The sequence below is a fragment of the Triturus cristatus genome, chromosome 11, assembly GCF_964204655.1.
Source record: "Triturus cristatus chromosome 11, aTriCri1.1, whole genome shotgun sequence".
Taxonomy (NCBI): domain Eukaryota; kingdom Metazoa; phylum Chordata; class Amphibia; order Caudata; family Salamandridae; genus Triturus; species Triturus cristatus.
Window position 1 is genome coordinate 523683573 of NC_140594.1, and position 26534 is coordinate 523710106.

Below are 26534 nucleotides of genomic sequence, written 5' to 3' on the forward strand. Positions count from 1 at the left end.
GGCCAAGCGTCACTGGCATGGCACAGTCACCGACACCCGCAAATGTCCCCTGATGCCAGGTACACGGAATGTTACCCCTGACAAGTGAATGCCCGCGTTGCACGCTGTAGCTATGTCATGTGTGTGTCATGTGTTCCCATAGGTTTGCTGTAGGTGTTTGGTCAAATGCATCTGCAGTTGCTGCAACCAACATGTGTCTGTGTGTAGATGGGCATGGCACACTGTTAAGCACACCAGCACACATGTGTAATCCGACGTTAGGTGTGTATGTATGCATCGACACGGAGTTCCAAAACAAGGACATATCTGCATACTCTCAATGTATGTGTGATCAGTCTTGACATGTAATCCTTCATGGCAGGGTGTGTGGTCTGTCCTTATTCTATGACATGTGACCTGTGCCTCTAGTGTTCCGCAACCTGTCTGTACAATAAACATCCTTCTTCTGCACATATTTGGATGTCTGTAACTCCTGTAATGCGTCTGCCTGCTCACTTACACTGGCCCACAGCTAGTTTCATGACATGGCATATTGAGGTTGGGAATCAACGTTTGTAGCTGGCTCTTGGTAGGAGTGTCACATGCCTGGCATACGTGTCCAGGGCATATTGCACAGACCTGACTCTGTATGTAGCATATGTGTATTGCCTGTTGAGCATGTGCTCTGTACATTGACATTGGTGGTGTACTGTCCTCACTCTTCGTTGTCCCTTCTAATTCACTGCAGGGCTCCGCCTCTCCCCCGACCAATTCCCGACTTGGCTGACATGCGGGAAAATGACTGTATACGCCGCTACCGCTTCCCCCAACGCTTGATTGAGGACCTGACGACACGGCTGGCACCACACCTCCAACCGCTACACAGGTATCCTACTGCACTGACACCCAAGATGAAGGCGATGGCAGCCCTACATTTCTTGGCCACGGGTACCTTTCAACATACCATTGCCCATGTCGGTGGCATGTCCCAAACCATGTTCAGCCGTGTTCTGCATGATTTTTTAGAGGCCATGTTGGAGCACCTGGATGAGTTCATTAAATTCCCAACTCCTGAGCAGTTGACAGCTGTCAAGCGTGAGTTCTATGCCCTGGGAGGGATGCCCCATGTCATTGGGTTCATAGATGGAACACATGTGGCTTTGGTACCACCACAGGCACAGGAGGTAGCCTTCCGTAACCGCAAGCATTACCACTCCATTAATGCCCTTGTGGTGTGTCTTGCCAACATGGTGATTTCACATGTCTGTGCTCGTTTTCCAGGATCAGCACACGATGCCTACATCATGAGGCGTAGCAGGGTGCCTGAAATGATGCTGCAGCTGCACAACGAATGAGCATGTATTGTTGGTGGGTAGTCCTGTATTTAACGTCATCTTCCTGTCTTACTGCTTCTCCTGACCCACTCTTGTCCATGATGTTTCCATGTAGGGGACGCTGGCTATCCCAACATGCCATGGCTGATCACGCCTCTCCGCAACCCCAGCACGGCTGCCGATCACCGCTACAACAACGCCCATGGGTGGACCAGGCGAGTGATAGAGAGGACGTTTGGCCTCCTGAAGAGCCGATTCCGTTGCCTCCACAAGACCGGTGGCGCACTCCCATATGCACCGGTGAAGGTCTGCAAGATATTCCTCGTGTGCTGCATGCTGCACAACATGGCAGTGGAGAAAGCTGTGCCACTCATCCTGGATCCAGATGAGCAGGACCATCCACCCGTGGAGGATGAAGGGCTTGGTCACGAGGCAAGTGATGTGGAGGAGGAGGCGGCGGTAGAGGACATGCGGAGTCGGCTCATACGCAACTTCTTTGCTTAGTGGTGAGTTCCAGTGTCTGAGTGTGCACGCATTGGGCTGTGTGTGGCAAGTGTTGCAATGTGTGTCCATCTGCATGTCTTCCAAGTGAGTCAGAGGTGTGTTTGGATGTGTCACTCGAGTGATGGTGCAATAGAAGAATGTTTTTCCAGAGTCATCATTGTCACCTAGCATGTTGACAACCTAATACGTGTCGAGTACATGCATGCGGATGTGCTTCTTTTGGCTGACTTCTGGTGTGTCTCCCATCCACAGGTACTTGCGCATGCTGTCTGCTGGTGGCATTGTTGTGCTCCTGCTATTCCTCATGAACACAGCAACATGTGCTGAATCAGCGTTACATGCACGGATAAGTTCGAAAATCTCCTTCGGGTAAGGGATGCAGCACAGCTTTTTGGGAGTGGTATTTGTTTTGAATGTGTGTGCACTGCTCCTGTTCATGTTTGGATACTTTACATACATGTAGAATCACCATGGGGCACATGACATGGAGCAGAATTCACCTGAATTGATGGTCAGACTTGGTGACAGTCCTCTGTAATGGGATTGTGGATTGTGATGGAGCCATCAATGTGTGTAACACTGCCCTCGGAAACATACGGGTTGCACCGGGTTGACATGGTGTGTGAATTCCCCATTAGGGGCTCAATGGTGTATAGCAGCCTCTCCGTGAGCAGCAGGGGGTGTTTAGCTGTAACCCGTCACTTGTGTGCCAGTGCTATGGATTTCCAGCATCTGTGGTGGTAAGGGGGGTGCCAGTGTTGGTCCCACGTATTCATCCACATGACCTGTGTATGTGTTGACAGAGTTGCATTAGCATTCCGACACACATGAGTAATAAAGGTAGTAATAAAGGTGTCCCTCTGCCTCCAAGGTGCCTCATCTCTGTCAATGGTGGTCTGTTGCCACTGTGCATGCGGCATGTCTGGCATTGTTCTCAGAGATGGTGCATATGAGTCTATGTGTAGAGTAGCAAGATGCAAGCTGTTTGTCAGGGATTAGATTCTGTATTGTGAATGATGTCCATGGCTGTGTAGGTATTGTGGCATGTCAGTCTCCACGACGGCCACTGTGCTGCATGTGAATCCATTGTGTGTGTGTGTGCCATGTTGAACCAGACATTCCTTCCTTGACATACACCTTTTGCATAGTTCCTTCCTGAGATCCTTGTCTTTGTGTGCTACTTCTGGCATTGTTTCCTTGACATGGCGCATGCTGCTGCAGGCCCTGCAGCAAGGGCACCCAGTGTCCACGCAAACGAGCTGGTGTTCATCATGGATTGCTTGCTGACATGTGCTATGCTGATCAGCAGCATCTGTGCCTCATGCGGCAGCACACTCTGCATTATACACAAGATCCCCAGTTCCATCCACCTCAAGGCAAGAGGGAGACCATCCCTCAGGTCAACTACGACATCCGTGTCTAATCCTACCCTGTACTCTACGGACATGTGCGTTAGAAATCCCATGATACTTGTCCACATCCAGGGTGCATCTGCACAGCTCTGCTACTACATCCGGTGACCAGGCCACATCAACGTCAAACAGAGATGGGGGGAGTGGATCACTGCCAGCTGCAGGATGACCTTCTCAATCCACGCACACACTCAGGATGCAGCCCACAACCACAACACAACCTTGTGGCACTGTGATCCAACACCCAATTGTGCCATCTCCATGCATCCAACCTTGGCTGGCCCACCATTCTCCACATCCACCTGACTCAAGCTTGCAGGACATGGTTCTGCCACGTGTCTACACATACCTGGGACTCCCACCCCAGGACACTCCACATGATCCCTGACCTCTGTGCATGACTGTTGCTCTTCTAAATAGGTCTGTAGGCACAGTTGTGCGGGCACGCCCTCAGCTGGTTGGGCCCATCACGGGTGAGTATGGTGCTCCATGTCTGTGTCAGCGGCAACCCTGCTCACTAACCTTATAAGCCGGATACAGCAGGGGCGATCCACGATGCTAGAGTCCTTTCTCCCCGAGAACAGTATCACCCTAGAGGATTGAGAACCCCCTCTACAAGCAACACCACCCCCGGGGAAACGGGATAACACAGAAGGGCAGAGGCGACTAAACGGGGGAGATACTCCACTCCTGTTGAGAGAGAAGGAACAGTCATGAGCTACAGGAACCCCGACCCACCCAGCAAGACAAGATAACAGTACACAAGGAGTGAATACCTCCTCACACTCACTCAGGCAGTTCCCTGTGTCGCACAGGCAGTCGCTTTCAGACCAGGGTACTCACGCCTCCAGGAGAGGAAGAGCGGACGCTCTCCGAGCCTTTCAGTCGGCTCCAAGCGCAGGAACAGCAACACGCAGGTGTCTTCAGAGGCGCACCGGAGCTCTCCGAGCCTTTCAGTCGGCTCCAAGCGGGGGTGCGGGCAGGGCACGTCTCCGAAGCGGAGAACCTCTAGTCCGGTCTCCAACGCTTCGGTTCACAAGCAGGAGTGATGAAGGAGAAGTGAAGTGCCACTCAAGGAAATTAGCAAGCGGAAGGTGCGGGTGAGCTCATGTGAGCCCGTAGGTTAGTCGGAACGGAATACGCGATGGTGAACCAGGCAGCGGCTCACGCAGCGAGTGTTTCTCGGGAAGCAGTTCAGCGAGGTCAATTACCTCGAGATACGCCAGACGGGACTTGATTGACAAGCCCAGTTTCTTCCGGGAGTGCGGCTTTTGTACCGCCTCAGGAAGTGCGTTCGCGCGCTCGCTGGGGGTGTTGGGTATTGTAGTCTTAACCCTACCACCTTCCCAGCGACGCGCGGCGTCTCTCAGGGCGCCGATATTCATCGTGTCCGTAAAGCCTGACAGAACCCTCCTACTAGGGCCGGCGTCTCGACGGGCCCCTGGGTTTTGTAGGATGAGCCGCGTGGAAGCGGCGCAGTAATGCAGGGCAATGTAAATTGGACAGAGGTTCCCAGGACCTCTCCTCGGGACCATACCCTTTCCAATCGATTAAGTAGTGTAGCCTACCCCTGATGTATCTAGAATCTAGTACCCTTTTGACTTCGTACTCCTCCTCGCTATCTATAAGTAGTGGCGGAGGTCTTGGGGGGAGTCTAGTGAGAGGGAGACATGGTCGAAGCAGAGAGACGTGGAACACTGGATGAATGCGCCACGCGGAAGGGAGAGTCAATTTCATAGCTACAGAGTTCACCACTTTGCTAATGGGGTATGGATCCACGTATTTTGGTTTCAGGCGCGTGTTCCCCTTTATGCGTAGATGTCGTGTGTCTAACCACACCTTGTCTCCTACTTTGTAGTCCGACTCAGGGGTTCTTCTTTTGTCCGCGTAGCGTTTGTCTCTCTCTTGGGCTGTTTCCAGTTGTTTCTTGGCTGTCCGTAACACCACTTTCAGGTGAAAGTGATGTTCTTGGATGGAAGGGTGTTTGGTTTGTGCAGGCCATTCGAAGGGCAGCATGTTTGGATGGTATCCTGTTAAACAGAAGAAGGGGGAGCATCCCAGCGATGAGTGTTCAGCATTATTGTAGGCAAACTCTGCCATCCATAGTAGAGTACTCCATTCTTCTTCGTAGAGCAACGTAAAACATCTGAGGTACTGCTCCAATGTCTGGTTGCTCCAATGTCTGGTTCAGTCTTTCGGTCTTGCCATCTGTTTGGGGGTGGTAGCTGGTGGAGAGACGGGCGTCCACCTTCATGACTTGACACAAGGCCTGCCAAAACCTCGATGTGAACTGTGAGCCTCTATCTGTAATGAGAACCGCTGGGATTCCATGGCTCCGTACGATGTGTTGCAAAAAGTGCTGGGCTAGGCCTGCGGCTGAAGGGAGTTTCTCCATGGCAATAAAATGGCCCATCTTCGTCAAATGGTCGATGACGACCAAGATGGTGGTCATTCCTCTACTAGAGGGCATATCCACTATAAAATCCATAGACAGTGTGTGCCACGGAGCTGGAGGGATTGGAATAGGATGGAGCAACCCACTTGGTCGTTTGTGCTGAGACTTCCCTTGCGTGCATATAGCACATTCCGCGATGTAGACCGCTGTATCTGGGTTTAACGTAGGCCACCAGAAATGGCGCTTCATGGCTAGTGTGGTTTTAAGTACCCCCTGGTGTCCACCCAAGGTGGAATCGTGAACCCATCTCAAGGCTTGTTGTTGAAGGGAAGGGGTCGGCAGATACAAGCGTTGATCCTGAAATAATAGGCGTTGCCTAGAGGACCTGTGTAATGGGTCTTTGGCTACCCAAACAGCTTCTTCGGTCGCGGAGGTTTGGTGTCGTACTTCTTCTATGAAGTCGGGTGTAGTTGCGGCTGCCGTCAGTTCATCAGGGAATGCTGCGGCTTCTAGAATCAAGGGAGTGTCGGAGACGGGTACAGGGGTCGTACTGACGGGTGGTTGGGGCCGGGACAGCGCATCGGCCTTTCCGTTTTGTGGGCCTGGACGATATTTGATTACGAAGTCGTAATCAGAGAAAAACAACGACCAACGTAGTTGTCTCGGGGTCAGAGCTCTTGCGGTTTTGAGGAATAAGAGATTCCGATGATCCGTATAGATTTCTACGGTATGTCTGGCGCCGAGTAAATGATGTCGCCATTCTTCGCACCCTCTTTTTATGGCTAGGAGCTCTTTATCCATAATGCTGTAATTTATTTCACAAGGTGCCAATTTCTTGGAAAAGAAGGCGACGGGATGCAATTGTCCCGTGTCCGGGTGTCTCTGTGATAGTATTCCCCCTATGGCATAGTGGGAGGCGTCGGTTTCAACCACGAAAGGACGTGTGGCGTCAGGATGACGAAGCACGGGGGCTGTCATGAAGCAGTTCTTCAAGGTCTGAAAGGCCGTTTCCGCCGCGGCCGTCCACTCGAAGGAGGCTCCTTTCCTCAGGAGAAATGTCAACGGTTGGATGATACCGGAAAAGTTCTTTATAAATCGGCGATAGAAATTCGCGAAGCCCAAGAAGCTTTGTAGGGATTTTACGGTGGTGGGCGATTCCCACTGGGTGATAGCCTGCGTTTTCTTCTCGTCCATGACCAAGCCTTCGGGACCGGTGACAAAACCCAAGAATTCCACTTCAGACACGTGGAACAAACACTTTTCCAGTTTGGCGTATAGCGCATACTGCTGTAGGCGCTCCAGAACCTCCGCCACGTGCTTCACATGTTCTTCCTGGGATGTGGAGTACACCAAGATGTCATCGATGTACACGATGCAAGATACATCTAAGAGGCCCCTCAGTACGTCATCCATGAAGTACTGGAACGCGGCGGGAGCGTTGCACAGGCCGAAGGGCATGACCGTGTATTAGAACAGGCCGAATTTGGTCCGAAAGGCAGTCTTCCATTCATCGCCGCGCCGTACCCGAACCAGATGGTAGGCTCCCCTGAGATCCAGTTTGGTGAATATTGTCGCGGTTTTCAGTTGGTCTAAAAGAACAGGGATCAATGGCAGGGGATACCTGTTCTTTACGGTGACCTTGTTGATTGCCCTGTAATCAATGCAGGCCCTCAATCCTCCTTCTTTCTTCGGAATAAAAAAGATCGGAGAGGAGGCAGGCGAGGAAGACGGTCGTATAAACCCGGTGGCAAGCATGTCGTCAAGGTAGGTCCGGAGATACGAGGTTTCGGCTTCGGTGAGGGCATAGATTCTGCTGCAGGGTATACTGGCTCCTGCCTCTAGTTCTATGACACAATCATAGTCCCGGTGTGGGGGTAATCTTTTCGCTTCTTGGGTGTCGAAGACAGATCGAAACCTTTCGTAAATGTGAGGTAACACGGTACCAGGATTTGCCTGTGGCTGGCTGCATGTGCTGGCAAGGAACCCAGCTGGGCTCCCCCTCTGAGCCGACGTCTTGACTTGTTCTTCGGTACAGTGTTCTTGGCAAAAGGACGAATTTAATGTCATAGTGCGTGCTGCCCACCTCACAAAGGGATCATGGAGAGTTAGCCATGGCATTCCTAGAATAAGCGTGAAATGGGGGGTATCGATCAGGTCGAATTGTATCTGTTCGAAGTGATGTAACCCTATTTGCATTACGAGGGGCTTGGTGTGATAACAAACTGGACCCGAGGTTAGGGCTGAGCCGTCCACTGCCTTCACCTTCTCGGGGGTATCCTTTTGATCAACAGGGATGCCTAACTTTTTTGCATATTGTTGGTCCATGAAATTTCCAGTGGCCCCGGAATCCAGCAGGGCATGGACCACCACCGATATGTCACAAGGCAAGGTCAACACAACGCACACATTCATGTGAGCGACAGAGGGCTGTATGGTATTGGCTAAGGCAGGGAAGACCTCTTTGCTACTAGGCCTCAAACAAGCGGTCTTCATCTTATTCGGGCTCATCAGTTTTCCGGGTCCTCAGTCGGGTAATCCACTACAGACACCGTTTTAGGACCAGGGCTTCCGGTAGTGGAGTTCTTGGTTCGGCTTCTACAGTCTTTGATGAAGTGGCCGGGCTTGCCACAATATAAGCAGAGTTTCTGAGTTCTCCTTTTTTCTCTTTCGGCTTGACTCAAGGGGCCTCGGATGCCACCGATCTGCATGGGCTCTGTTCCATCCCCTTGGGAAGGTTTTTCCTCCGGCACATATCGAGGTCTACTAGGAAGGAACCGGGCGTCGCTGCGGGTCTTGTCCCCTTTTCGCTCAAGAGCCGGTGATCCAATTGGACGGTCAAATCAATTAGTTCTTCGCAAGTGGCCGGCATTTGCACCACTTGAGCCAGAACATCCTTGAGCTCGCTTCTCAACCCCTGATAGAATAAGGAAGTTCTTTTTTCCATTGGCCAATCTGTTTCGACCACGAGTCTGTTGAAGGAGGTAATGTAGGTCAGCAGGTCCTGGGAACCCTGTTTTAGGGTTAGGAGTTCTTTATCCATCGATAACTGATGCGCCTTGCGATCGAACAGCCGCCGCATCTCCACACAAAAAGCGGGGAAGTTGTACAGGACAGGGTCGTCTCGTTCGATTAACGGGAAGGCCCAGCTCGCCGCATTGCCTCCTAAATACGACATCACAAAGGCCGTTTTAGCCTGGTCCGTTGGGAAGACCTGTGGTTTGCATAGGAAATGAAGCCGACATTGACCCATGAAGATGCCATACTTCTTGGGGTCCCCATAGAATCTTTCCGGAGGGGCAAGGGGCATCTGCATGGGTTGCATTATCTGGACCGGGGGAGGACCGGACTGGAGAGTCGTAGAGAAGGAGTGATTCGGGAAGACCCCGGGATTGGGGGAACCCCCGCCAGATGCCTGCGTACCTCCATCCACTACCTGCGTTTGGGTTTTCGCAGGGGGTGGCAGAGTCCAGTCTCGAATATATGAACCCCCTTTTGGACCAGCGGGAGGGTGACGGGACAGACAGGCTACCTCTCTTCGCATGGTGCCCATCTCGTTTTTAAGATCATGATTCTCCGCTCTAACTGCGTCCACCTCCACTCTAAGAGCGTTCAAGGTGTCCAACATAGTGGCCAAGACTGTAGCGGTATCCATCGCCCGGGCTGTAGTTAACCGTGGGCTTGTCAATCTGTCAGCGGCAACCCTGCTCACTAACCTTATAAGCCGGATACAGCAGGGGCGATCCACGATGCTAGAGTCCTTTCTCCCCGAGAACAGTATCACCCTAGAGGATTGAGAACCCCCTCTACAAGCAACACCACCCCCGGGGAAACGGGATAACACAGAAGGGCAGAGGCGACTAAACGGGGGAGATACTCCACTCCTGTTGAGAGAGAAGGAACAGTCATGAGCTACAGGAACCCCGACCCACCCAGCAAGACAAGATAACAGTACACAAGGAGTGAATACCTCCTCACACTCACTCAGGCAGTTCCCTGTGTCGCACAGGCAGTCGCTTTCAGACCAGGGTACTCACGCCTCCAGGAGAGGAAGAGCGGACGCTCTCCGAGCCTTTCAGTCGGCTCCAAGCGCAGGAACAGCAACACGCAGGTGTCTTCAGAGGCGCACCGGAGCTCTCCGAGCCTTTCAGTCGGCTCCAAGCGGGGGTGCGGGCAGGGCACGTCTCCGAAGCGGAGAACCTCTAGTCCGGTCTCCAACGCTTCGGTTCACAAGCAGGAGTGATGAAGGAGAAGTGAAGTGCCACTCAAGGAAATTAGCAAGCGGAAGGTGCGGGTGAGCTCATGTGAGCCCGTAGGTTCGCCGGAACGGAATACGCGATGGTGAACCAAGCAGCGGCTCACGCAGCGAGTGTTTCTCGGGAAGCAGTTCAGCGAGGTCAATTACCTCGAGATACGCCAGACGGGACTTGATTGAGAAGCCCAGTTTCTTCCGGGAGTGCGGGTTTTGTACCGCCTCAGGAAGTGCGTTCGCGCGCTCGCTGGGGGTGTTGGGTATTGTAGTCTTAACCCTACCACCTTCCCAGCGACGCGCGGCGTCTCTCAGGGCGCCGATATTCATCGTATCCGTAAAGCCTGACAGTCTGTCTTGGATGGTACATTGTGACCCATGTGTGTCCTGTGCCAGACTCAGACCCCAGGGTATGGATGTTTGGAGTTACTTCTGAAATCAGGCATGGTTTGAATTTACAACACACACATGCAGTGGAATAATGCAAACTGACGGCATCATCTTGTGATTGTGATGATTTTTATTGGTACTGGGGTACGTGTTTGGGGGGGTGACAAGAGGTGCTTGGCGGGAGTGTAGAATCTAAAGTTCACAGGGGGAGTTGGTACCCTGCCAGTGAAAGTCATCAGAGTCTGTGCCACAGTCTTTGTCAACATTGGTCAGACAGTGACCAGAAAGGCCATGTGGCAGAGAATGTCAGTTGCTGCTGTGCTGCTGTTGGGCCAGAGGGCCAGGTGCCAGGTCAGGTGACCTGGGAGATGGTGATGTTCCGCTGACTCTCACGGTCTTTTGCGTGGACGACCCACCTTCCTGCGGGGACCCTCAAAAGCAGGCCTTTACGATGCTAGAGACGAATCCTCCTCCTCCTCCCTCCCTGTTTCTGGTGCTGGTCTACGCCTGGTGGCACAGGGAGGGTTTGCCAGGCTTTGGGCGATCTGACGGAGTGATTGGCTCACGTCCCTGTGCACCGCCAGGAGCTCTGCCAGTCTTGCCTCCATCCGTCCATGGTGTTGTAGATGACTGGCATGATGCTCGACCTGCAGGGTCTTCATCTCATTGAGGGTCTCCACTACCTGGTCGATGCCTCTGGAGTCACGCCGGTATGCGTCGAGGATGTTTCTGACGTGTGACATAGCCGGGTCCTGATCCAACTGGGCAGGTTCGCGCCTCCGCCGTCCTCCACTCCCACCACCCCTGCCCACTTGCGCCTGGCCTGCCGCTGTGGGCACATCGGGTCTCCGGGACCCCTGAGGGATGGCATTTGCGGTGTCGCCTGCCTCCTCCTGGGTGCCCGGAGAACCTTGTCCCTCCTGGACAGACTGGCTGTGTTGTGTGCGGGCAGGGCTCCTGGGTGTCTCCTGGGATGTGGCAGGAATGGGGGTGGTGGTTGGCACAGTTGTACCTGACGCAGGTGCTGCAGGTGGTTGGACACCAGAGGGGCCAGGTTGGTCTGGGTCATCCACGGAGTGGTGAGAGTCGTCGCTGCCGGTGGGGTCCTCTTCACACAGAGCCTGGTCCTGTGAGTCTTCCCCCCCAGTGTTGGGGGGAGATCGACGACATTGACCTGTGTGTGAGAGAGACAGTGTTAATTGTGTTACATGCGACATCCATGTTTCATTCATTTTTGCTTTGGCACAGTTCCTCTGGGTGGTTGGATTTGGCTAGCATTCCTCTCACAGTGCACTTGTGCATGGGTATGTCCCTTGGCCACAGCTTTCGACACTTTACCTATGTGTGACACAATCTTAGTTGATGCATCTTTTGGGAACGCAGTCAGCAGTGTAGTGAGCGGGCGTAGCAAGCCATGCAGAGCCGCCTTACGTGTTGCACTGTACGTGGCCAAATGTTGTTTTTTCCATGCTATTTGAGAATGCAGGTAGGTAACTTAACAATTTGTGACAGGGTTCTGACAAACACAGTGGGTGGGTATACTGGGTGTGAGGTTCTGTTTGTGCCTGCAGCACGGATGTACTCGTGCACAGATTGACACATGGCCTAGTGTTTATCAAAGGTTGAAGGGGGGGTTCACGCACTGCAAAACCTTGTCTACATGCACACAGTCCACCTGCTGACGAGCGGACATGGCCACACCACCCAAGGGTGATTTGGTCTCCCTTTGTCTCCCTTTCTCCCTCCCTCTGTCAGCCTCCTCCCTCTGTCCGTCTCCATTTCTCCCTCCCTCTTTCAGCCTCCTCCCTCTGTCCGTCTCCCTTTCTCCCTCCCTCTGTCAGCCTCCTCACTCTGTCCGTGTCCCTCTATCTCCCTTTCTCCCTCCCTCTGTCAGCCTCCTCCCTCTGTCCGTCTCCCTCTATCTCCCTTTCTCCCTCCCTCTCTCAGCCTCCTCCCTCTGTCCGTCTCCCTCTATCTCCCTTTCTCCCTCCCTCTCTCAGCCTCCTCCCTCTGTCCGTCTCCCTCTATCTCCCTTTCTCCCTCCCTCTGTCAGCCTCCTCCCTCTGTCCGTCTCCCTCTATCTCCCTTTCTCCCTCCCTCTGTCAGCCTCCTCCCTCTGTGCGTCTCCCTCTGTCTCCCCTTCTCCCTCCCTCTGTCAGCCTCCTCCCTCCCTCTGTCTGTCTCCCTGTGTCCACCTCTGTCTCTGTCCCTCTCTCTGCCCCTCTCCCTCCTTCTGTGTGTCACCCTCTGTCACCTCAGCCCAGCTTCCTGGGCACACAGTTTGCAGGTCTTGCAAAGGCCATTGGCTTGTTCATGTGGGTTTGTTTCTTCTCTGCCGGCACCCATTGGGCCGAGTGCCTGAGTCTGCGCTGCTGCTGTGGCGGTGTGTGCTGACACTCTTTCAGTGTGCTGCGTCTTCATTAGCTGCTGTTATATGCAAATTGTGCCTTCATACCCATGTCGTCCTGCAACGCGGCCACCATTAGCAGGCAAAACAGTACTGTGTGGGGACACACTGTTTGTATGGCTGTGCCCTAAGCCATATGGGCTGAGGGCATTGTTGTGTGCTTCAGAGTTGCTCTATGTTAGTTTTGAGGCCCACCCTCCTGGCATCGGGGACATCCTGTCTTGTGTTGGTGTTTTGTGTGGCCTGTGACTTGGCATGGCCTTGCTTGGGGCATGGGGCATGGAGGCGCTAGTGGCATGTGTGTGTTTTTGGAGTGTGGTTGTGTCCGGTGCTGGCTTTGGGGGGTTGCGTGCATGATTGGTATTTGGGTTGTATATGGCGTTCCCCCCATGTGAGGTGAGTTGTTTGTGTACTCACCAGGCTCTCGGACTCCTTCTAGTCCGTCTACTCCCACCGGCGGCAGCGTGGCCATCACCTTCTCCTCCCAGGGATGGTAGTGTACCGGTCTGCGGGACGGACCTCCTCCAGTGATGTTGGCCTGGTTGTGGTCGTCCGTCATTTTGCGGCGGACCGTCCTCCGCAGATCGTACCACCTGGCTTGGCACTCATGCCTGGTCCTTCTGGTGGCCCCAACAGCATTCAGAGAATTGACTATCCTCTCCCACATGGCAGATTTTTCGGCTATGCTGGTCCGTCTGACCAATGTTCCAAAGAGCTGTGGCTCGACTCTGAGGATTTCGTCGACAAGGACCTCCAGCTCGTCCTTTGTGAACTTTGGATTCTTGTTAGTGGGCATGGTGTGGGGTGTGGGTGTGGATGGTTGTGGGTGTGTGCGTGTGGATGGTTGTGGGTGTGAGTGTGGTTGTGCAGGTGTGTGTGTGTGAATGTGATGAGGGTGTGTTTGTGATGGTGGTTGTGTGAAGGAGTGCAAGTGTAAGGTGTATTGATGGTTGAAGTATGGTGCAGTGCGTTGTCTCTGGGGTCTGGCAGCAGTGGATCTGTTGCAAAGGATCATGGTTTGTGTGTGTTGGGCCTTTTTATTGGTCCATTTGTGGGTGTGGCTGTGTTTGAACTTTGGGTGGGTGTGTTATAAGGAGTGGTAGTGGTTTGGGCCTCTGTTTAGCTGTTTGTCAGTTGCAGGTCAGTGTATAGGATGTATTTGGCCTTGTTGGCTATGTTTTGTGGTATTGTGTGCCTCAAATTGACTCTCCTTGTGTTTTTTTGGTTTGTCCTGGTTCAGTAGGAGTGTTTTTTGCGTCTGTACGGTGCGTACATGGGCCATGTTGTTGTACAGTGCTGTCCTTTGCTATGGCTTAGTACGACTCGTACATGCGCGATGTTGGGTGAGGGTGCTGGTGTGTGGGCATGGGGTAGGGTGCGTACGAACACGGGCAGGGTGTTGGTCCGCACCGTCCATCGGTGGTGGTGTTTAGCACCGTACATACAGGGGGGGCTGGGTGTAGGGTCCGTACATACACGGGTGGGGGTACGGTCCGTACATACACTGGTGGGGTTTTGGTACGGACCGTACATACACGGGTGGGGAGTTGGTACGCTCCATGCATACACGGGTGGGGAGTTGGTACGGTCCGTACATACACGGGTGGGGAGTTGGTACGCTCCATGCATACACGGGTGGGGGTACGGTCCGTACATACACTGGTGGGGTGGGGGTACGGTCCGTACATACACGGGTGGGGGTACGGTCCGTACATACACGGGTGGGGAGTTGGTACGCTCCATGCATTCACGGGTGGGGCTACGGTCCGTACATACACTGGTGGGGTGAGGGTACGGTCCGTACATACACGGGTGGGGAGTTGGTACGCTCCATGCATACACGGGTGGGGGTACGGCTTGTACATACACGGGTGGGGAGTTGGTACGCTCCATGCATACACAGGTGGGGGTACGGTCCGTACATACACTGGTGGGGTGGGGGTACGGTCCGTACATACACGGGTGGGGAGTTGGTACGCTCCATGCATACACGGGTGGGGGTACGGTCCATACATACACGGGTGGGGAGTTGGTACGCTCCATGCATACACGGGTGGGGGTACGGTCCGTACATACACGGGTGGGGGTACGGTCCGTACATACACAGGTGGGGAGTTGGTACGCTCCATGCATACATGGGTGGGGGTACGCTCCATGCATACACTGGTGGGGGTTCGGCGCGTACATCCGCGGCCGGGGGGCGTTTTGCGCGTACATGCGGGGTCTGTGGTGGGGTGTTCGGCGCGTATGCGGGCACGTGTCTCCATGGTTGCTATGGGAGTTCTGTCCGTACGGTGTTTTTTCCATACAGTTGTGAAATCGAAAGGACGCGAGTGATCGTACTTGCCCGGTCGGACTTCATTTTTCCGATTCGTACGGTAAATCGTCCGGGGATGTGTCGGACACAATTTCCGACCCGAGGACGTGTGGGGAAATTTTCCCGATGTGATTCGTATGGAGTTTTTCCCATGCGAATCGTACTTGCCAGTTTGTACGCTACTTGTACGATTCGTACGTAAAAAAGTCCAGATTCAATTCGGACGGGGGAAATTTTTCCAGGTTCGGAATCGGCACCTTAGTGTCCAGCGCCTTCCCTGAATTAATATGGTTTGGAGTGGGAGTAGAAAATTATATATTTTTAGTGTTCAGCACCTTCCCTGATTTATTTTTAATTGGAGTGGGAATAGTAAATTATATATGTTTAGTGTCCAGCACCTTCCCTGAGTTAATGTAGTTTGGAGTGGGAATAGTAAAGTATATATGTTTAGTGTCCAGCACCTTCCCTGAGTTATTTTTGATTGGAGTGGGAATCGTAAATTATATATGTTTAGTGTCCAGCGCCTTCCCTAAATTAATATGGTTTAGAGTGGGAATAGAAAATTATATATTCTTAGTGTTCAGCACCTTCCCTGATTTATTTTTAATTGGAGTGGGAATAGTAAATTATATATGATTAGTGTCCAGCACCTTCCCTGACTTAGGGGCTCATTAGGATGGAGGAAGGACCGCCACCGCCAGCCATGTGGTGGCGGTCCTTCCGTCCTCCGACCGCGATGTCCCCCCGCCAAATTAGGATGGCGGGGGGAATCTCACCGCGCCTGTGGCGGTTGGAAAGACCGTCTGCCATGGAACCACCACAGGCAATCCTTACGATTGCCTAGCGGAGCGGTCTTCATCAATAAAATGTTGCCTGTAGACAGCCTTTCCATGGCGGTGGAACCGCCATGGAAACGGTGGCAGGAATTGGGTTTTTGGGCCCGTTGCGGGGCCCCCTTGTGTTGGGGGAGGCAAGTGTGCACTTTCACAGCACTACGTGGCAGGCACTGTGTAGTGCCTGCCACGTAGTGCTGTGAAATGCATAACATGGCATTTTGGCATTGGGGCAGATGCTGCTGTCAGCAATGTTAAAATGTTAAAATGTTAAAATGCAGGATCCGACCGCCACGGTGGCGGTCGCATCCTGATCCTGGTGGACGGTCGCGGTTAACACCAGGATGGGGGACGGACTCCAGTCCATCCACCATCCTAATGAGCCCCTTAAAAAAGTTTGAAGTGGGAAAAGTAAATAAATAGGTTTAGTGTCCTGCAACTTCCCTGTGCTACTATAGTGTATAGTGGGAATAGTAAAAAATGTAGGTTGTCAGCCGTGTGGTGGTGAGCCCTCCACCATCAGACAGCAATTTTCCCCCTGCCAAATTAAGATAGCCAGGGGAATCGGACCGTTACCGTGGCGGGCGCAAAGACCACCGCCACATATCAGCCACAGGCAATCATTCTGATTGCCTGGTGGAGCGGTTGGCACCTGTAAAATGGTAGCAGTGACTAGCAGGCACCGTCTGCCAAATGACAATGCTGGTCACAGCCAGCATTGCAGTGGCGGGTAACCCGCCATTGAAAAGCTGGCAGGGATTGGTTTTGGGGGCCTGTTGTGTGGGTGGAGGTGTTGGTGCACTAGGGATACCGGAGACCCCCCTACATTTCCCCCGCGTGGTGCCTGTCACGTAGTGCAGGGAAACACACTTCATCCATTTTTAACATTGCAGCGGGTGCTGCAGCCAGCAGCACCCACCGTAATGGTAAAGATGCACGATGCGACCAGGGTCGTATCGTGATTTTACATGCGGGACCGCCGCCATACAGGCAGGCGGTCCCAAGCACCACCACGATCCGCCCGCCATCGGAATGACACCCCAAGTCTTTGTTTTGGAGTAAGATTATTCATATAATTATACATGTGCATTAATTTCTTTTTTATATAAAAGTAAATTAATGTTACATAATTATTTTATTAGACATACAGGAAATAAAAAAGTATAAATTAAATACAGAAGCATGTTAATATTTGTTTATGTTTTTATTTTGATTCAAAGGTTCAAGAAAATAAATATTGCATTTTATTTTATTTACAATCTTTGATATATATATATTGTTATACAGAGAAAATAAAATACATTTAATATTTTTGGATACATTGCATATTTTGTAGATATTTATACATTAACAAATAATTTTTAAGTATAGTCAGCATTCAACATTTTTCTGTTTTATATAATAGTGATGTACATTTTTACAAAGAAAAGATGTAGTTAATCATTGTTTTTTATACAATTTTTAAACATTTTTTGGTAACAGTTATAGATTATTTATAATGTAAGTATGCATTACATTATTACATATAGTTTTTTTTTAAATTTTCATTGTATAAATTTCTGCAATTAATTGTATGTTTCAACACTTAGGGCCAGGTTCTGATGCGGTTAGGAAATCTTCCCGACCAAATTGGTTTGGAAATGGTTTCCAACCAACTCGGATCGAGAGAGTCTGACCGACCGAGTATGATGCATCCGGATGCTTCCAGATACGATTAGGTTGGACTCCCAGTGACTTCTATGGGAGCCTATGTTACTAACCGCAACATAATCTGGCCATCGGTCAGGAAGACACGGTTCCGATCTGATTCGGAAAGAGCAAATGCCATTAGGAGGCCTTCCTAACTGCATCGTAATCGAGCCCTAGGTGGGAATGCTTTCCTAACCGCAATATTATTTGTATTGTAAATATAAATATTATTGTTAAGTAAATAAAGCATTTTGCAAAAAAAATATTTTTTTAACAGTTATACATTTTTTCACTTTATTTGCGAACAGTAATTTTTTATAATATCCATTGGTAATTTAATATATATATATTTTAATTATAATAATAAATATGATTTGTGTTATAATTCTTATAATTTAACACCTGTTAAGTTCTATTTTGTAGGCTATCTATGTTGTTTTAGGTCATTTCTAAGGGGAGAAGCTTGTGGTTGGAAGCTGCGTTGCATCTGTTAAGGTAAGTTTTATTTTATTCATTTACTCTTTAATTTAGGAGTAATTTGAAGGTAGTTAAACAGTATATAGTGTAGGTAGTGTTTAGAGTTGTTTTTTTTAGGTTTAGGCTTTAGTTTTGTGTTTGCGAAAGGCGGTTAGTTTTAAATATGTTTAGAGTATGGTTTTAGTGGTATGATTATGTGCATTTTCAAATGATGTTATGGTATATTTGTGCGGGAGGGATTGTTTTGTTTTTTTCAACAGGTTTTTGTCGATTGGAAGTCCCGTTGGGAGAAGTATGAGTTTTTTTTTTGATTTGTTTTTTTTTAAAGGAACTGTGTATTAGTTATTAGTAAACTAATCCTTATTTTACAGTTCCTTTATTTTTCGGGTATTCCCGGAGCGTTTTTTTTTTAAATACATTTTTCGGGATTTTTATGGTTTCCAGTCAAAGGAGCTATTGCCGGTGGATTATTTTTCATACAGTTGTATTTTTTCATTTTTGGGGTGGATTTTTAACTAAGTTCTGGGAATTTTCGCCATGTGGATTTTTTTGGGCAGTATGAACTACATTTCTTCAGCTACAAAAAAAAGTTATTAATTTTAAGTTATTTATAATGGGCGGGATATGTAATTTTTGTAATTGGTATTGCTATTTTTATTATATAAAACATAATTAATATGTCAATAAATGTTTTTACAGATATTAAATTAATTCACAAAATCATTACATTTTTGATCTTTGATAAAAAATGTTTAGTTGCCTAAATTTGTGGGAATTACGATTTTTTGTGTTGCTGTTTTATGTTTTTTGAATTAGGGTTTTAACTATCGTTTCTAGATATTCTAGCCCTTTAGTGTTTAGGTAGAGTCTTACTTTGTATTGTAAGTACTCGAACATTTGCTTTGTTTGGTTAATTTTTTCGATCTAAGCATTTTATAAATGTACTCAAACCGTGTTTTAATGCATCGTATCTGTCCACTGTAAATTTTACAAATGTCTCCTATCTTTCAGAGGTCTTCAATTCATGTCTGCCCCTGATACAGTCAGGGCACACCCATACACGTTTGCATCAGTGTACAATATTACCAACCTAGGCGAATAAAAAATGCACACACCTAGCAAGACTATTTGGCGGTTGCAACAGAAAGAGTTAACAATGTATTTCTGAATTTGCAGTGCTCAAGCAAGAAGATAATACTAAGAGGCAGGTGTTCTTATCAGTTCACACATGAATTGGCAGCCACAAATTTGTGAAGAAGCTTTCTTTTCTCAGGGCTCAGTTCAAGATGCACACAGACTCGAGACATTCCATGCAAAAATGTTTCCCTCTCTCGAGCACTCACAGTGTCAGCGTTTACTGCAATGCCAGCAGCCCTTCAAATGTACAAAAACGAAGGTTCCGTTTATTACGTTACCGCTGGCAAATATAATAATCTGGTATTCATATAGTGCCTTAATCTAAAACACTTTACACAGCATATTTTATATATGATTATTATCCAATTGAAATTGGTACTCATTTTAGCGACTTCAGAAAGATGAAAGACTGAGTCAACCTGACTGACATAAGAACCTATAACCTGTAGATCACATACAGATCTCGGGAGACAACTGCTACCTGTACCACCCACTGCCTCTGCCAGCACTGCCAAATGCTAGGTCGTTAAAAACTTTAAAAATGTTGAAAAACTGCACATTGTTTCTGAGACACGTGACCAGCAATCTGTTATATGGAACAACAATAAACAATCCACGTCATAAACCCTTGCTTGGTCGATAACCACTATAACCAATGCCTTAACCATGAACGTGGCGTGACAGGGTCATAAGTTCCCACGTCGGCAATATGTCAAAGAAAGACTTCCCCACAGATAGCTGGAGCGCGGAACGGCTTGCCACAACTGCTGCACGCGGCGTAACCCCTCCATCATTCAGTGGCATATACCCTCCCCCAAAACTCCCTCCTTCCCATGAGCTCCCCCTCCAACTCCAGGCAGGCAGAGCGTCATTTTCGAAAAACACCTACTGCACATTTAGTGGCGTGGGCTAGACAACATACTCCCATTATTCAAACAAACTCTCTGACTTTGTAACTCCTCTGCTACAGAGAGAAACTTGCTGACTTTGAGACAGTATACATATATTTTATATAATACTTGGAGTACGCACACATCTCTGCAGCAGGTGCATTACCCCCAGAACTATCACACTAGACTTAAACTTTGTGACTTGCACAGCACACACAGATCTCTGCAGCAGGCGCCGTAACTCACGGCTATCTTATTCATATTACAGCCTAGGAATTCCTGACTCATGAATCATTCACCAGGGGCCAAGTTAGAAAAAACCTGCACTCGTGCAAAACCCATGGAAATGCATTTGCATCGGATGTTACTGATTTTGCTCAACGAGCAGGGAGGGGAGACAGCAAGTGGACCAGAGATGTGCGCGGTTTGTGCTGTTTATGTTGTAATACATGAACACATGGATTCCGTCCCCTTTTCAAATGTGAAATACAAGGCTAATCTTCAGACACGAGTTAATGATGTTTATAGTTTATGCCACAAAAACGGTTAACATCAGTGAAGAAATGGGCCCCGCAGTCGCGGCCCGTGAGCGGCATGACGGGTAGCTGGGGGGGATCACAGGGGGGGGTTGCGCGTGGTGGGGGGAGGCGGGAGGGGTTTACAAAATATTACAAAACCGTCGCGGCTCGCGGGGGGTGGGGTGTCGTGCGGGATGAGGGCGGGGTGGGAGGTAGTTTTAAAATAACGAAGTCCTACCTGATCAGGACCGCACCGCCTCGGGTCCGTTAGCGCCAACACTCCGGAACAGCCGCACATCACTGCTGGCAAGAGGCAACCCCTATCAGCCAATCCTGGCGCTGCTGCTCCGCCCGCCTGCCCATTAGGAGACCGAGGTTTGAGCCTTTGCTCAACCCTCGCTCTCCTAATGGGCATGCGCAAGCCAGAGCAAACACAAGTGCGCATGACTGGGCACGGCGGAAAAATTCGCCCTCCGTCCCCACTCATGCGCACTTGTGCATTGTGCTGCTGCATGCCCCTGGTGACGGTCTGACTGACAATGCATGTCAGTCAACATGACGCCAGACCGCCCACCCCCTTCAGACTCTGAAGGGGGAGGGCGGTCCGACGTCATGCTGACTGACATTATTGTCAGTTGTTCTCCCTCGGCGTCTCTGAACTTAAGTAAACGGAGAGTTTACTTAAGTTCAGAGACGCCGAGGGAGCTGCGGGCGGGGGGGGCAACGCCCCAATGGACGCACCGTCCCAGATGCCAACGCTGAGGTGACATGGTAACGTCCGCTGAAGACAGCACACTGATGTTGCAGGGCCTGTGCCCATCATGCTAACACAATGACCACACGTACACACCTGCTCAGATGCGGGTTCGGGGGGCCTTGTTGGTGGTCCTGGGGTTGTTGCGATGAGTGTTGTGGCCCTCATGGGTATCCGTGTGTCATGCTCATTGACTCTATGGCACTTGTGTGTGTGCCAGTGTGGCTCTTGGCTGTGTTCCCTTTCATGCTGCAGGTAGTCGTCCTGCTCAACACCAGCAGAAAGCAGGTGTAAAATCCCTGGTGCTAACACGGCTTATCGCTGGAATTTGTTTTGCATCGCAGTTTTTGCCTTTCATTGTGAAAGTTGTGATGTGGTTTTTCGTGTACAGAAAAATAAACGAACTGGGCAGTGTATCCCGTCAAGATCCAGCACCTGACCCACTATTCCCAATCAATATAAATACAATGAGATTTCTTCATTGATTTTGTGTGTACACTGTAAATGCACCCACTACCACAGTGCAATTCAATACAGGATTTTAGTATTTAGAATAAATCACAAAGGTGCACCTCGTGTGTTTTTTTTTAGTTTTTTTTTTTATTAAACTTTTTATTGCATATTAACACAAAACCAGACCGGCACATACAAAGTCAGAGCACTGTGAGAAATGTCACTTCTAATACATACATACAGTATCATGATGCCATTCAACCCGTGGTGGGATAGGGATCTACTTAGAACATTATACTCATACATCCCCCCGCAACAACAGAAACCCAGGATACCTCTACAGTATAAGTGGATGGCGACGTGCAGCAGAGACTGAGGAGTACAAAGGAGCCGCACCTAAGGGGACGAGGCCAGCACTTCAGCCGTCAACTGGGCCATCTGTGTTCGTCGTTCTCTATGTAGCTCCACCGTCGGGGAAATGCAGATGTCCCCTCTGTACTTGTTCCACCTCCCCCACTTCTGATCCCATTTCGTGGGGCAACCACGTCCCTTGAACACCGATTTTTCAGCGACCATGGCGGTGTCCATGTCCTTTGCCCAGTGAACCTGGCGCGGGACCGTGGCTACCCCCCAGTGTTGAGCAATATTCCTTTTGGCGATGATGAAGCCCATCAAGACCCATGCCTGCTCAGCGTGCGTGAGGTCAGATGCCCCCCAGACATTGAGTAAACATAGTTGGGGTGATAACTCCAGGAATTTGCCTCCCGCCCTCTCAAGTTGACGAGCAATTGCCACCCAGTAGTTCTGGATATATGGGCAGTCCCATAAGATATGAAGAAAAGTGCCCTCCTGACTACAGTGTCGGAGACAGAGCGGATCGGGGCGTCTACCTATCTTGAACAGCAATTTGGCATCAAAATATGTTCGGTGGAGGATCTTGAATTAGAGAAGCCTCATGCGCATGGGAATGGCGATTTCCCGGGGTGAAGCCAACGCGTCTCGCCAACTGTCGTCCTCCATCGTTCCCAGATCCACCTCCCACCGCTCCCTCAGTTTCGTCATCGGGTCAGCACGGTTGTTGATCAGCTTCTTGTAGGTAAGCGAGATGGCCTTACGGTCCATGGGATTCAACAACAGACGGTCTTCCAGAGGGGACGATTCGGGGAGGGACCCCGCACTCGGCAGAGCGGAGGTCACCGCATGTTTAATCTGCAGGTATCTGAAAGCCTCGGAAGGAGACAATTGGAATTTAGCTTGGAGTTCCTGAAACGATGCTAGCCTTCCACCAACCCAGATGTCCCTAACCGTGGAGATTCCAATTAAATACCATTTGTCAAACCCTGGACAAGTACTGAGATGACCCAAGATATCAGGTTCCCACAGGGGGGTTGCTTTCGTCAGGCGCTTGTGCCAACCCAACTGTTTGGTAACGTCATGCCAAATCTCAACTGTACGCGCCGTGGGGCCTGTTAAGTTGAGTTTGCGGGGTTTGGTGTAGAGTGCTCTGTTATAACCGCCCCGTCCCAGGAGCCAATGATCCGTGCGGAAATTAGGCTCATCATGGGATTCAAACACCCAGCGGTTGACTACACTCAGATGGGACGCCTGATAATATAGTTTGAGATCAGGTAAACCGATGCCCCCGTCATACCAGCCCATGGTAAGCTTGTTCATAGCAACACGCGGTGTACGACCCTCCCACAGCAATCCCCGCAGTACTCCTTCAATTTGGGAAAAGAAAGAGTTTGGGATCGGGATAGGGGTATTCTGTAAGGCATAAAAAAAACGCGGAAGTGCTAACATTTTAAACAGGGACGCGCGGCCAAGGAGGGTGAGAGGGAGAGAGCGCCAGTGTACCACATCGGATTTAACAAAATCAACAAAAAACAACAAGGCGGAAGACTCCTGTCGGGTCCATCAATGTCGACGACAGCCTGGGAAATAAAGCACAAAATAAGGACGTGTGTAATGCGCATATCAAAGGAGTGAGACACAGAGAGAGAAGGAAAAAAAAAGCCAGAGAGAAAGAGAGGGAAGGAAAGAAAGGGAGTGAGAAAGGGAGAAGGGAGACAGAGTGAGCGAGATAGAAGGAAAGGAAGGAAGAGATAGAGAGAGAGTGAAGAGAGGGAAGTGAGAGAGAGAGAGAGAGAGAGAGAGAGAGGGAGAGGGAGAGAGGGAGAGAGAGAGAGAGAGAGGGGGACAGAGAGAGAGAGAGGGACAGAGAGAGAGAGAGGGGGAGAGGGAGAGGGAGAGGGAGAGGGAGAGGGAGACTGCCGCCCCTTCGCATCCATGACCAAATGAGTACATGCTGCCACCGGAGTGTCTATCAGTGGGCACTCCACGTGCCCGTGAAAGCTCCAGGGCCCGGTCCCGCCACCAAGGCTTGGTGCACAATTATGTGGACCAGCTCCGCGGCCCTGCAGATTCCAAACATGACGCAGAATCCGGAGTCATCAATGGCGGAGACCACATCAGCTTTTGATGCCGCTAACCCTGTGCAACGCAAGTCAGCGCTACATGGTGGTAGGCCGCTGATGGCCATACAACTTAGGGTGCGACTAACCCTGTGCACCTCACGTCCGCGCCACGTGGTGGTAGGCCAATGACGGCCACATCAGCTTCGGGTGGCACTAACCCTGTGCAAATCAAGTCTGCGCCACGCGGTAGTGGGCCCTGAGGGCCATACAGCTCAGGGTGCGACTAACCCTCTGCGCAACTTTTCATGGACTCTTTATGATTGAGACCCGTGGAGCGACCGCCATCCAGTCACCACTGGCAATAAAGGATGTGACGTTGTCGATCCATTATATTTGCGTGGTCACATGGCCTGTGACGCATGTGCTGGATGGGTGTGGTGTGTGTGCAAATCTGCCTTCAGGGAGTGGCCGTGACATGTTGACAACTAGACCACTGACCTGCACACCAACAGCGAGTACGCCTGCGACAGGTAGCTATGTTCTGGTGATAACGGGTTTTCTCAATGGATTTTCCATAGGAAACTTTAGACAAGGCTACAGGTCAAACTGCTGAATGGAATTATGCCAAATTTGGTAGGGAGAAAGGTCTTGGTCCAGAAAGCGCGCTTTCTCGCATCGACTGAAAATATAAAAGAAAGGTCCCAGGGGGGAATTTAAAATACCGGAGCTCTGTCTGTGCGAGATAACCCTTTCACGTTCCCTCTGCCCAACATCACCACTTCGCAGCTATGCCGTTAGAAGCGAGTCCGTTGGCTTGCAGCTCTCTACCTTTGCGAGCTAGTACGCTGCTGTGTCTGTACCTCTGCGAGCTACTACGCTGCTGTTCCTTTGGGAGCCTGGGTGCAAACTGTTCATAAGTCACACTACATAAGCATTAAAAAGCCATTTTGTGATTCAGTCCGTCAGCTGGCATCTGTCCGAGGCATTGCTGAAAACATATCGGAGTTCTTTCTGTGAGAGATACGCCTTTCACACTGCCTCTCTCCATATCAGCAGGTAACGCACCCTCTTCCCACATTACCAACATACCCCCAACAACCTTCTTGGGCCCGGAATTGTTCCTGTGCGGTTGGACAAACAAGAATTTTAGTCATGTATAGATTTACATATAAAACATTTTATTTAAACAAAACAACAATAAATAAAACTGAAGATGTCTGGTGCTGTGGTCGCTGCCACGAAGTTGGGATCACTGCCATTCACTACTCAGGACACAGTTCCACATGTGGGATCGGTTTGTATTGAACAGGTTTAGTTGCACCACATGTCGCGCCTTGTGTTGTACAGGGTTAGTGGCACCACGTGTTGACGGCCTTGCATATGGAAATATGCCTTACTGATCGAAGGGAGTCAGGTGCTGTGGTTGCTGCCACGGACTTGGGGATCACTGCCATTCAGGACTCAAGACAGTTCCACATGTGGGATAGGCTTGTGTTGAACAGGGTTAGTGGCACGTGTCGTTGGCTTGTGTTGAACAGGGTTAGTGGCTCTATGTGTCGCAGCTTGTGTTGAACAGGGTTAGTGGCACCACGTGTCCAAAATTCGAATTGCGAGCTCTGCTGCCCGCAGTGTAGACTGCTAATGAGTGTTTGTTTGCACTTGAAGATGAATTTGGTGATTGTACTAAAGCTATAACTGATATAAAAAAGTTCTTGAAGCAAGGATACTAAAAGGATATTATGTAGGTTTTAGGCCTGTGATAGTTACTTGCCTACTGGACTCTGTAATTAATGAATCAAGACTTAATTTTAATTGTGAGCCCGGATGACTGCAGTGTAGGCCAGAAGTAGCGGTCAGCAAGGGCCCATAGCCACGAGGCGTTGACTTGAGGTGCACCAGAAGCATTGAGAGTGTATGACCCTGTGATGCTGCTTGGTGCGGAGAGGCTGCACTGGGAGCAATGTCTCTTGCCTACTGGACTGCGTCATCTGCAATCGCGACTGTATCTGAATTGTGAGCCCTGCTGACCGCAGTGTAGGCCAGAGGTAGCGGTGAGCAAGGGCCCACAGCCACGTGCATAGGTTGGTGGCCCCACCGGAACGCGTAGTTCAGGATCAGTGGCACCACGTGTCTCCGGCTTGTGTTGAACAGGGTTAGTGGCACCACGTGTCGCCGGTCTTCCACAGTGTAGGCTGGAGGCAGCAGTCAGCAAAGGCCCCAAGCCATGTGACGTTGACTTGAGCTGCACAGATTGGGAGCATACAGTCTTCTTAACCAATTATACTCTCTTATACAATTTGCATCGGCACTAATCTTGAATTGTTAGCCATGCTAACCGCATTGTAGGCCGGAGGAAGCGGTCATCAAGGGCCCACAGCCACG

At 50.3% G+C, this 26534-nt stretch overlaps 1 protein-coding gene across 1 annotated transcript in view; it reads right to left on the bottom strand.

Annotated features, from left to right (window-relative positions):
• Positions 1-26534, bottom strand: part of LOC146784506 (zinc metalloproteinase-disintegrin-like VLAIP-B) — a 3216124-nt gene that overhangs the window by 2998608 nt on the left and 190982 nt on the right. The gene's annotated exons all lie outside the window — the stretch shown is intronic.